Raw genomic sequence first — 10185 nt, 5'->3', positions numbered from 1 at the left:
TAGTACCGTGAACTATTTATCGCCCTTCTCATGCATTTCCCTAGGCTGACTGTGCCTAGGAAATGGTTTCCTCCAGGACAAGATGCTTGGAATTCGCCATCTCTCCTGAGACAATTTTCAGCAAACTTTCAAACCTTTCGTCAATCTCCGCCACCCGTCGTCTCACCTGGCTTCAGAAGATGTTACGAGAGATAGGAGAGTCGCCAGGAAGCATCACATTCATCTTCAGGAAGTGAAAAGAGCAAACGGCATGGTCCTTGGTTGGGGGAAATGCTGAACGTCTGATTTGTCCCAACCAAGATTTCAGCATTTTGTTCGTCACTATTTTCGCTTGTCTGCTGGTGTCTCCGCACTCCAGCTTTCTCCTGTCGGTGTCACGTTCCAGTACACAACCGAGAGGACTACTAACAAACAGTTCATTGCACTAAGAGCATTGAACACAGCCCTTCTTTCACTTCGTGAATACAATAAACCAATTGAAAATGACCAAATTCTGCAGTGATCGACCTTCTCTGTGGTGGAGCTAAGCCTTTCGTACGTCATCACTGCGCTGGTCGCTATGGCAACGTGAGCATACAATTGGCGATTTGGCAAGTTTGGCTTATCGTATGGAAGCGAGAGATATGCCATTCGAACCGATATCAAATTGTCTTTCTTCTGGACCATACTCGAAAAATCGATGCACTTCCCCTTTAACTGTCATTTGTCACGGGTCACTTGGAACTGAGTACCTAGACCTACAACTTACTTACCTGCAAGTAGTACTGTAGACTCATGTACATGTGAATTCTGTACTAACTCTTACAGTTCTAGTCCATGTCAGCTCACAGCCTCACAGGCATAGCGTCCCAGGGCTAGGGACTTCCCCTATCTAGCCCTGCTACATTTGTATTGTGTCTAGCTCCTCCACTGCACACGTAGAATGTCTACATTAGTCATGCAGTCTGTCATCACGTGACATCACCACAATCATGCAGCACCTGCTTGATCCATTATGGATCACTGGTGTGATCGCCACTGGTGTGATTCACCGCTAGCGCTGCAATCTGGAGACAGAGCCTCAGAGGTAGCCCTTTCCCAAAGGTGCTCGCCCTTTTTTCGCCCTTTTTGGCCCTTTTTTGGAATAGCCCGTTTCTTTCGCCCTTTCTTGCGTTTTTACTGAATATCGCCCTTTTTGAGCTTTTTTAGCTGAAAAAGTGCTAAAATCTGTTTCCTCATGCATGCGATCACAGTTTCCGAGTGCTCGATGGGCCTTGGCCTTGGCTTTGGGGGGGGGGGGGGGGGGGGGGGGGGTAGGTGTTGGCGGCTAATGCCGTCATTATATCGAGCATTATACACCACCCGAAGCATTACGAGCATTATAAAGCATTACGAAGCCAAAAATGGCATTATACGACGTTCTTCATAACTGCATAGTAGATCTACACACATCGTAAATTCGTCATGTACAGATTCGTATCGCCTATAGCGTTGGTCTTTGATTGACAACATTACAATACGCGATGTATTGCTACAAGTACAAGCGATATACCACCGTACACATCATACAGTCATGGTACCAAACAGATCGTGGCACGCAGTGCCACGCCCAAGTGCTAGCTAGCTGTGGTCCAGCACAGTGTGGAAACTCTGGCAGAAACTTCCGGTCCCGGAAGTCTATCTTCGGCCACGACCATGACGACAGCCAGCAACTAACAACACTACTGCTAGTACCGACTAACAGTTACTTACTTTTTGAAGATCCAGGTAACCATGGTAACAACGCCGAACCAACGAAACTAATGTGAGCCAGCATGGAACGGTGGAGGTGCGCACACGTACACATTCCAGAACTTACCCGGTTACCGTCCACGGCACAATGTTACAAAAAAACATTTTTCATCGAAGCAAGAGTCCATGTCTTTGTCGAAGAGTAACGCTGGACTTTCACCGGACACTGACCATTGTGTAAGACCAGCTAACTACCAGCCAACGCTGATGGCTGACTCGCCGCGATGCCGTTCTTGGGATGGGCAGGAAGCTGGGCTTTCCCCAGATGAGCTTTTGGCGGAGTCCTCTGATGATAGTGACGTCGTCGAGTTGGAAACTGCACATACTGCCGCGATGGCGAGGAAGCGGTCTTTTCAGAAAACAGCTACATATTGTATTACCAAGTCTGAAAATGTTTCTAAACGGACGCGAGTAGCTCATGGACAGAGCACTGAAGTGGCCATTAGTGCCGAAACACAGGTGCGGGAGTTCCCAGATGAGCCGCTCAAAAGCGACTGTGGCAAGTTAGTGTGCCTGGCATGCCATACAACATTGTCAGGGAAGAAGAGTATAATCATGTCCCATATTGCTACCGCGAGACACAAACAAGGAAAGTCCCGTTTGAAGAGGGAAACTCAGAAGCAAAAGCTGGTCAAGGAGTCTTTCTTGGCGTATCCCCTTTGTGCCGCCTCAATATGACTATGTGTTTGTACCTCGCGTACATGTTTACCTGATATTGTATTATGTGTTTATCATAGCATGGGTGCAATATTATAGTGTTTTTCTTAGCCCAATACCGCAAGGTTCAGGTGTTTATATTCCATCCGGCGGAGCATTATCAGCATTATTTGGAGCATTATATGGCCTTTTGTGGAGCATTACTGAGAGCATTATATCCCATATTACCGAACATTATCCGCCAAAACCTAGGGGGGGGGGGGGGCCAAAAAGTACTAGTTAGTTGTTGAAGCTTGTACCCGGTGTACACAATGCTGTAAAAAGTGGGTTTTTTGAACTTTACTTCCTGTTTTGCCTTTCGTGGACCCATAAATAGAAGATTGCGTATTCATTTCTCAGCTTGGGTTCATATCTGAACATGTATCATGGCTATGCTTCACTGAAGAAAACAGCACTTTTTGCCTGTTTTCATTGAAAAAAGAGCACTTTTTCAGCATAATATTTTGAGGGACGCGAAAAGCACTAAGTGCGAATTAAAAGAGCACCATAGCCATGATACATGTTCAGATATGAAACCAAGCTGAGAAATGATTACGCACTCTTCTATTTATAGTCCATCAGCCAAGAACTCAAAAGTCGTCAAATTCAAGCACCCTGTTGCACTTAGAAATCGAATACTTGATTTTGGCCTCAATGGGGAGTTTAGGTGCCCTGTACACCGAATCCGCAAATAAAAAGGGTACACGACTTGCACGCTCTGCAGGGGGAAGCCGACAAAGTGACCATTTTTGGCATTTCGTCGACAGCCATTGTTGTGACCTAAACCCAATCTCCAATCAGTGCCATGCGCGTTTCAGGAATGAACTTTCAGATTTTGTGAATTACGGGAAAAATCTTGCAAATCGAGAAGATTTGCAGTGTAAACCATTGCAGTTTCCGTATTACACGTGTGCCTGGATTCAAATTACAATAAAATTGTTGTTCGCCTACTTGTAGAGTGTTGTTCCATTACACATCTCTTTCACTGTTCTATTTAATTGAGCATCCGAATACATACCTTCAGGAATGATCCCTGGAAAAATAAGGAACGTGGAGAGCTAAAAGTAAGGAAGCACCACTTATATAGTGCTCTCCAGGCACGACCATCACCACTGACTCACGCTGCTATCTGGTGCTCACGAGGTGTTTGTCGCGCTGAAAACGGAGCGTCTCTGTAAGTTTGTATCCCTGGTGATGGTCGTGCCTGGAGAGCACTATATAAGTGGTGCTCTTCAGGCACAATCTTCCTCAGCCTACTCAAGCTCAACTGATGAGGGGTGAATTCCCCGAAACACTGTGTATTGAGCAGGGAGTGGTGCTTTCTTGCAGGTTTGCCGAGTCGAAGGTTCGATGGACTTCTCGTGTGCTCTGGATGGCAGTCGTGAGTCAGTCAAGTGTCAAGTAAAGTCGGCGGAATAGCGCGAGCTCCGGTGTGGGGAGCAAACCCTTTTCTTACTTTCAAAGTACTAGGTACTTCCAATAGCAGTATTCCGTGCAGTGTGACTTACATTATGACACAATGCCATATGAGTGGTTCACATTGCCTTTTCAACTAGCATTACAAGTCCAAATTAGCATTCTAATGAGCATCATATGACCGAATAACTAGCAATGCAAAAAGCATTTTGAGCTGAAATAACTAGCATTACCCGCCGAGGCCTAGGTGCGCATGTACACATAATATTAGAATCTGTACGTGCTCCAAGCCAACTCACCTCTGCTCAAATCGACGGCGATTTATTTCGCAATTTTAGGTCGATCGCCACGGAAAACCACACCACACGTTGACAAAACTCCACGTTTTTCACTGAAGACGCATTGGATGTCCTAATAAAACGGATGGAAAACCTCGTAATGGCTGACGAAGAAGAAGAAATTTGTCGAACTTCCAAGGCGCACTGCAAAAGGAGTGCAAGAGTTTCGCCAGGGAAAGTAGGCAGGTCGGATTCAGTGGTGCTTTTGCTGTCGATTGATGTCAGCTCCAGGTGTTCGATTTGTAAGTGCAACAGGGCACTCACTTTGGCACCACTGGCTGATGGACTATTATGGGTCCACGAAAGGCAAAACAGGAAGTAAAGTTCAAAAACCCCACTTTTTGCAGCATTGTGTACACCGGGTACAAGCTTCACCAAGTTGTTGCCCTCCAACAAAGCGGCGTGCCAAGGCCTATCGAGCACTCGGAAACTGTGAATGTGATCGCATGCATGGGCAAACAGAATTTAGCACTTTTTCAGCTAAAAATGCTCCAAAAGTGCGATATTCACCAAAAACGCAATAAAGGGCGAAAGAAACGGGATTTTCCAAAAAGGGCCAAAAAGGGTAAAATAAAGGGCGAGCACCTCTGTGCTTGTTGCCAAGCCACATGCCTACGCCGACGTTGTGCGCCTTTTTGCTGATATATATATATATTTTCACTATCATTAACAAACCCAACTCGTAAAATATATAATTATGTGGACAAAAACAAACAGCTACTGAGCAGGGGCTGCACTGGGCAGAAGTGATGGTGAGGTACCAGGGGCTCCACCGACCAAATGGCTCGGCTTCAATGCCACAAGCACGCACCAGGAAAAAGAAACAGAAATGCAAAGCGAAGCTAGATCTAGCTATGGGGAAGTAGAATGGGTAAAAGTACCGGTTGGTGTTTAGAAAAATAAAACAAGATGAAATGGGATTGTAAATTATCAGTGTTTGGACTGAGGTACCAACATGTCAATTCCATCAACCAAAACTTAAGAACTTTTTCAATAGATCTGATACGAAACTCGCACAAAGAAGTGTAAAGAAAACAAGCTAAAACACAGAAAAATAATAAGGCACCCATTTTGATAGTCCAGGGGATGGCCCACGCCTGGTAAAAGAATAAACAAAGAGAAGAGAAGAATCATAACAAGTTTTTTTCTTGTATGCAAAACACAGCTGGGCACTTTGAGCAAGGCCAGGTACGCGGATTAGGCCTCGGTCACACTACGGCAAAAATGCTGCGTCAGCGTCAGAATCATGAGCTTTTCCATGGCAACTGACGCAACTGATGCAACTGACGCAACCGCGGGAAGTTTGAGCGTCAGACGCTTGCCAAAGTCACTAAATCAACGTCAACTACAAGTTTGTCTCGATCTGACCAGCCGTTCAAGAGTTATGGCCGAAAATGTGCCCTTGCAAGGAACGATTTTTTTGTTGCACGCTGTCATTTCTTGGCAGCACTGTATTTGAATGTGAGCAGACCGTGCGCAACTTGTCGTATCATGGGAACAAAGACGCGAAAGTGTGCAGAATTTTGCTCCAAGTCCAAAAAAGTCCAAAAGTCACGTTTTTTAGCCACGTATTGGGCTGCACGGCGGCGGGCAAAGCCCGCCACCGTGCAGCAGAAGTTTTGCAAGCACCCTCGTGACGTTGCAGATATGTGGCTTGATTATTGTAGTTGACGTTGATTTAGTGACTTTGGCAAGTTTCAGTCGTGTCAAGAAGTCAGGTAGGATTCGGTACTAGGCAGTAGTGGAACGTGAGTGGTAGTCTTTGCCGATTTTTGAGGGTATCCTGGATTTGGTGTGCGGCGCTGTGGAAATGGCTTGCTGTGGAGGTCCCAGCACAGGATGTTGTATCAAAGGTAGGACATCGTAGTACGTGCTGAACCTAAAAAAATTCAAAAATTGACTTGGGTCTATGGGAGTCTTTGAGAAAACGGCCACTCGTTCCGTTGTGACAGATTCCAGGGCCACGTTGGGAGGCCCTACCCCACCACCCATGGCTGCTTCTGGACTTGTTTTAGGTTTGGATCCCGCGCACGGACAGAATGGGCACGAAATGTGAAAAAATTGTAAATGCATTTTTTGCCTCCTGGTAGGCTCGCACACCGTGGCACTATGCCGGAAATTTGAGTTTTTCAGCATTGTGTACAAGCTTCACCAACGTGTTGCCACCAAAAAAGCGGCCAAGGCCCATCGAGCACTCGGAGATTGTGATCGCATGCATGAGCAAACAGATTTTAGCACTTTCTCAGCTAAAAAAGCTCAAAAAGGGCGATAATCACTAAAAACGCAATAAAGGGCGAAAGAAACGGGCTTTTCCAAAAAGGGCAAAAAAAGGGTGAGCACCTTTGGGAAAGGGCTAATTGAGAGACACCAAAGTTACGGTCAACTGAATGCCATATGAAATTTTTGGGCGATATGCCACCTTAAAGATTCATGCTTTCACTATCATCAGGCAAGGTTGCCTGATGATAACTTTATTAATTTAAAGGGGAACTCCGGTCCCAAATCACCCCCATTTTTTATTGCAGAATCCAATAGAGTATGTCGTAAGTGGTAGAATGGCGAAAACCGGAAGCTTCTACGACAAGGATAACATACCTAAATTACCAATTTGCAATTTTCCATATTTGGCACGAGGGCCCCCTCCCACCCTGTGACGTAAAACGTTCTCAGCCCGGTCCACTCAGATGAAATTTTCAAATAATTGAAGCAAGAATGAAAAGTCCTTGGCCATTGTTGAAGTGCTTGTTGTTCTGTGCCATGCCCGATTTATTGTCACGACTCGCTGCTGCGTCTCTGGATGCAACAATGTCACGAAGAAAGAGGCGCCTGCGGGCTGTCGTAGCATGGCTTTCCTCTGGCTGACGCGAACCTGACGACAGCTTGGCTATGGAGAGTATGTTGGAAGGATTTTTCTCCGACGAAAAATATTCGTGTCTGCACTGAGCATTTCACTGAGATGTGCTATGAAAGAGATTTCCAACAAGAGTTTGCACAAAGCATTGGTGGCTATAAGCAGAAGCAGCAGCGACGCTTGAAGCCAGGGTCTCTGCCATCCTGAAACTTGGCGGTGCATGTCATACTAATAGTTAGTAGCTCCTCTACCTCTGCTGCCAGCAAAAAGCAGACAATCTTCGATTCACTTCCAGGAACGTGAGCACGATGAGGTAAGTGAACGGCATGATTTTGTGCCGTCCAGAACGTAGCTCTAAACGACTACAGTCCTACTCAAAGTCCTCTACTCAAAATCCTAGTCAGTGAAGTCGAGAATTGATGTAATGTACATGGAACGTTATCATGTGTGTTATTTCGGTTCTCTTTATCTGTAAGTTTCCATTGCGTTACTTTCCGGTTGCAGCTACACTGCCACAAATACAAGGTACAGTATGATTTGTAGTCTGGAAATTTTCCATGCTGTCATACTGAAGTGGGCACCAAAACGTGTCCACTTTTCGTACAATGGCATGAGAGCACGGGTACAGTCGGCATGTCTGTCCCACAATGCCAATATAGGGAGAGCGCACGCCAAAACCAAGGAGGGTGTGCTCAGGTACAGGCTGGAATACACCAAGAGCACAAAGTGGCCAAGAAGCTGCACGACAATGTCCTGCAACTTCTTGAAGGACCTGTTGAACGATGTGCATACAACCATTCTCGGCATTCGCAACGGCACACGGCACCGGCACAACCCCATGCTCCCGAACACAGTACAGTCTTGTGCCATTGTATCTGTCAACTTTACCAGATTGTTCGTGCAGCTGCATTGGTGCAAAGCATGCGCCCACCCGAAAACACAAATATTGCCCGAGTCAAGAATAGTTATAAATCGTGTCTGTCAACTGTTTTCTACATTCTGCATGCACATGTACCAATGATTATGTGAACGTCAACCAGGCCAAGAAGCATTATCATCATCATCATCATGTCCAACTGCTTCCTCAAAGCCCCAGTGCGCATCTGCATTGGCTTCTGGTACAGCTGCTTTATCTTCGATACCACGCAAGACGGTATCACACGCCGCTGCTTGCGTCCAAAGTATCCATGGGTGAACCATGTGTATTGTCTATACGCCACATGTCTCCAAATCCTGCTCAAAACAGTTGGAGAGATGTAGATACACATACCACGAGTGTCTTCATGATTGTGTAAAAGTAAAATAGTTTCAGTGTAAATAGTTTCGGATTCGAGTTAATATTTCTATGGGCTACTATACTAAAGACACTTTGGCCTTTTTTCAAATTTACATCACTTTTACACACAGTTGAAATACTTACAGTGCTAGGAATAGTATGAATGAAAGACATCGTGTACCAGTATAATTATATTGGCATGGGTGCAATAGAACTTCATGATTGTGTGATGGAAGTTGGTGAATTTGAATACTGTACACAAAATCATTGCACAACACTTCCCATCTACTTTGTACCGGTACATGAAACATGGAAAGAAAGGAAATAATGAAACCGATTCAGTGAATCCTCACCTGTTTGACCACGGTCCACACCTTGCCCGAAATTCTTCGAAGGAAAGCAATGCCACCTCGAGCACTGATTTTTGCAGGCAAACAACAGAAAACTCTGAGTGCTGCGTGACGCACTGCAGCCCTTCCTGCTCGCCGCGTTTACTGAAAGCTGCAGGAACCTCCCAGCAACAAGTCGACTCGACCTCGCTCCACATCATGCTGCATTGTCCGCAACGGCATCAAGCAGTGCTTCTCACGCGAGCACTTGCAACCAAAGCGTTCTCTTCACGTTCATCTGTTTTGTAGTCTCAGAAATATTACTTGTAGACAGTTTCGCAGACGCTGATGCGCGCTTCGGCTCGAACCTAAAAGGCCTCGGTGTTGTTGAATCCAAAGTGGCGTCCACCTCCACACCTCCCGTGGTCTCCTCTTCCTCCAACATGATGATCGAATGAATACTAGTACAAGGGTTATTGATTGAAGAAAAAACAGTGAATACCTTTTTCAAAATTTCTGCAGGTCTACCATTTGAATAAAACAATTTGGAGGTCACTGAGAACGTTTTACGTCACAGGGTGGGCGGGGGCCCCCCTCGTGCCAAATATGGAAAATTGCAATTGGTAATTTAGGTATGTTATCCTTGTCGTAGAAGCTTCCGGTTTTCGCCATTCTACCACTTACGACATACTCTATTGGATTCCGCAATAAAAAATGGGGGTGATTTTGGACGGAGTTCCCCTTTAAGGCGATAAATAGTATAAGCGAAGCGGACATGACGAAATGATCAATGAGAATATACATGTATTATTACAAAAGAGAGAGATTGGAAGCTTTGTTACAACTCTGAGTTTCACGTACTACAGTAAAACCTGTAACTAAAGACCACCGTGACTAGCGACCAGCCTGGTAGTACCGACCACTTGGCCTGGCACGGACAGTCTCACATCCAAAATGCACTGTGACTAGCGACTACCTGCTGAACGCGACCAGCGACCGCCTTTTCTTGTCCCAAAGACGATTTTTGACCCGTAACTAGCGACCGCGATGTAGGAAATCAAATGGTGCTAAAAGCTCCTTCTTGAAATTTTGCTGATTTTCCATGGTCCTGAAAGGAATCTTTCGGTACTACAGCTCAACAAATGAACTCAGGCCATTTTGACTGTGGAGTCGGTTGGACTCCACTACACTTGTCAGAATTTCAAGCGCTGTCAAGAATAAACATGATAGGAAACGTCTTGGATAGCGCATCGAAAGCGCTCTCTGCTCGATGTTACTACTCTGAGGAGAAACAAGACTGAGCGGCTCTGTCACCCCAGTCATGCAAACGAATCGACGATGGCGTCAAGGAATCCAGAAACAAAGCAGCACCGCAAGGTCCTGATGCTGAAGGATTGCGTTCAAACAATCGAGAAGTCACAACAAGGATAGTCGGTACGATTGATCGCATGAAAAATTTTGAAGCCCAGCGCAAAACTAAACTTCCATAGGGAACGTTTGACTCCTGGC

General features: G+C 45.7%; 1 long non-coding RNA gene across 1 annotated transcript; it reads right to left on the bottom strand.

Moving 5' to 3' along the window:
* Positions 1-8031: 8031 nt before the first annotated feature.
* Positions 8032-9193, bottom strand: LOC135812419 (uncharacterized). Its single transcript, XR_010552792.1, has 2 exons — positions 8701-9193; positions 8032-8304 (listed from the first exon to the last, which is right to left on the bottom strand). It is a non-coding gene; the product is annotated as an uncharacterized LOC135812419 (long non-coding RNA).
* Between the last annotated feature and the right edge of the window lie 992 nt (positions 9194-10185).

Source organism: Sycon ciliatum, chromosome 3, assembly GCF_964019385.1.
Source record: "Sycon ciliatum chromosome 3, ocSycCili1.1, whole genome shotgun sequence".
NCBI classification, from domain to species: Eukaryota; Metazoa; Porifera; class Calcarea; order Leucosolenida; family Sycettidae; genus Sycon; species Sycon ciliatum.
Note: the sequence above shows the minus strand (reverse complement) of the source record. Positions and strands in the feature narration are given on the sequence as shown.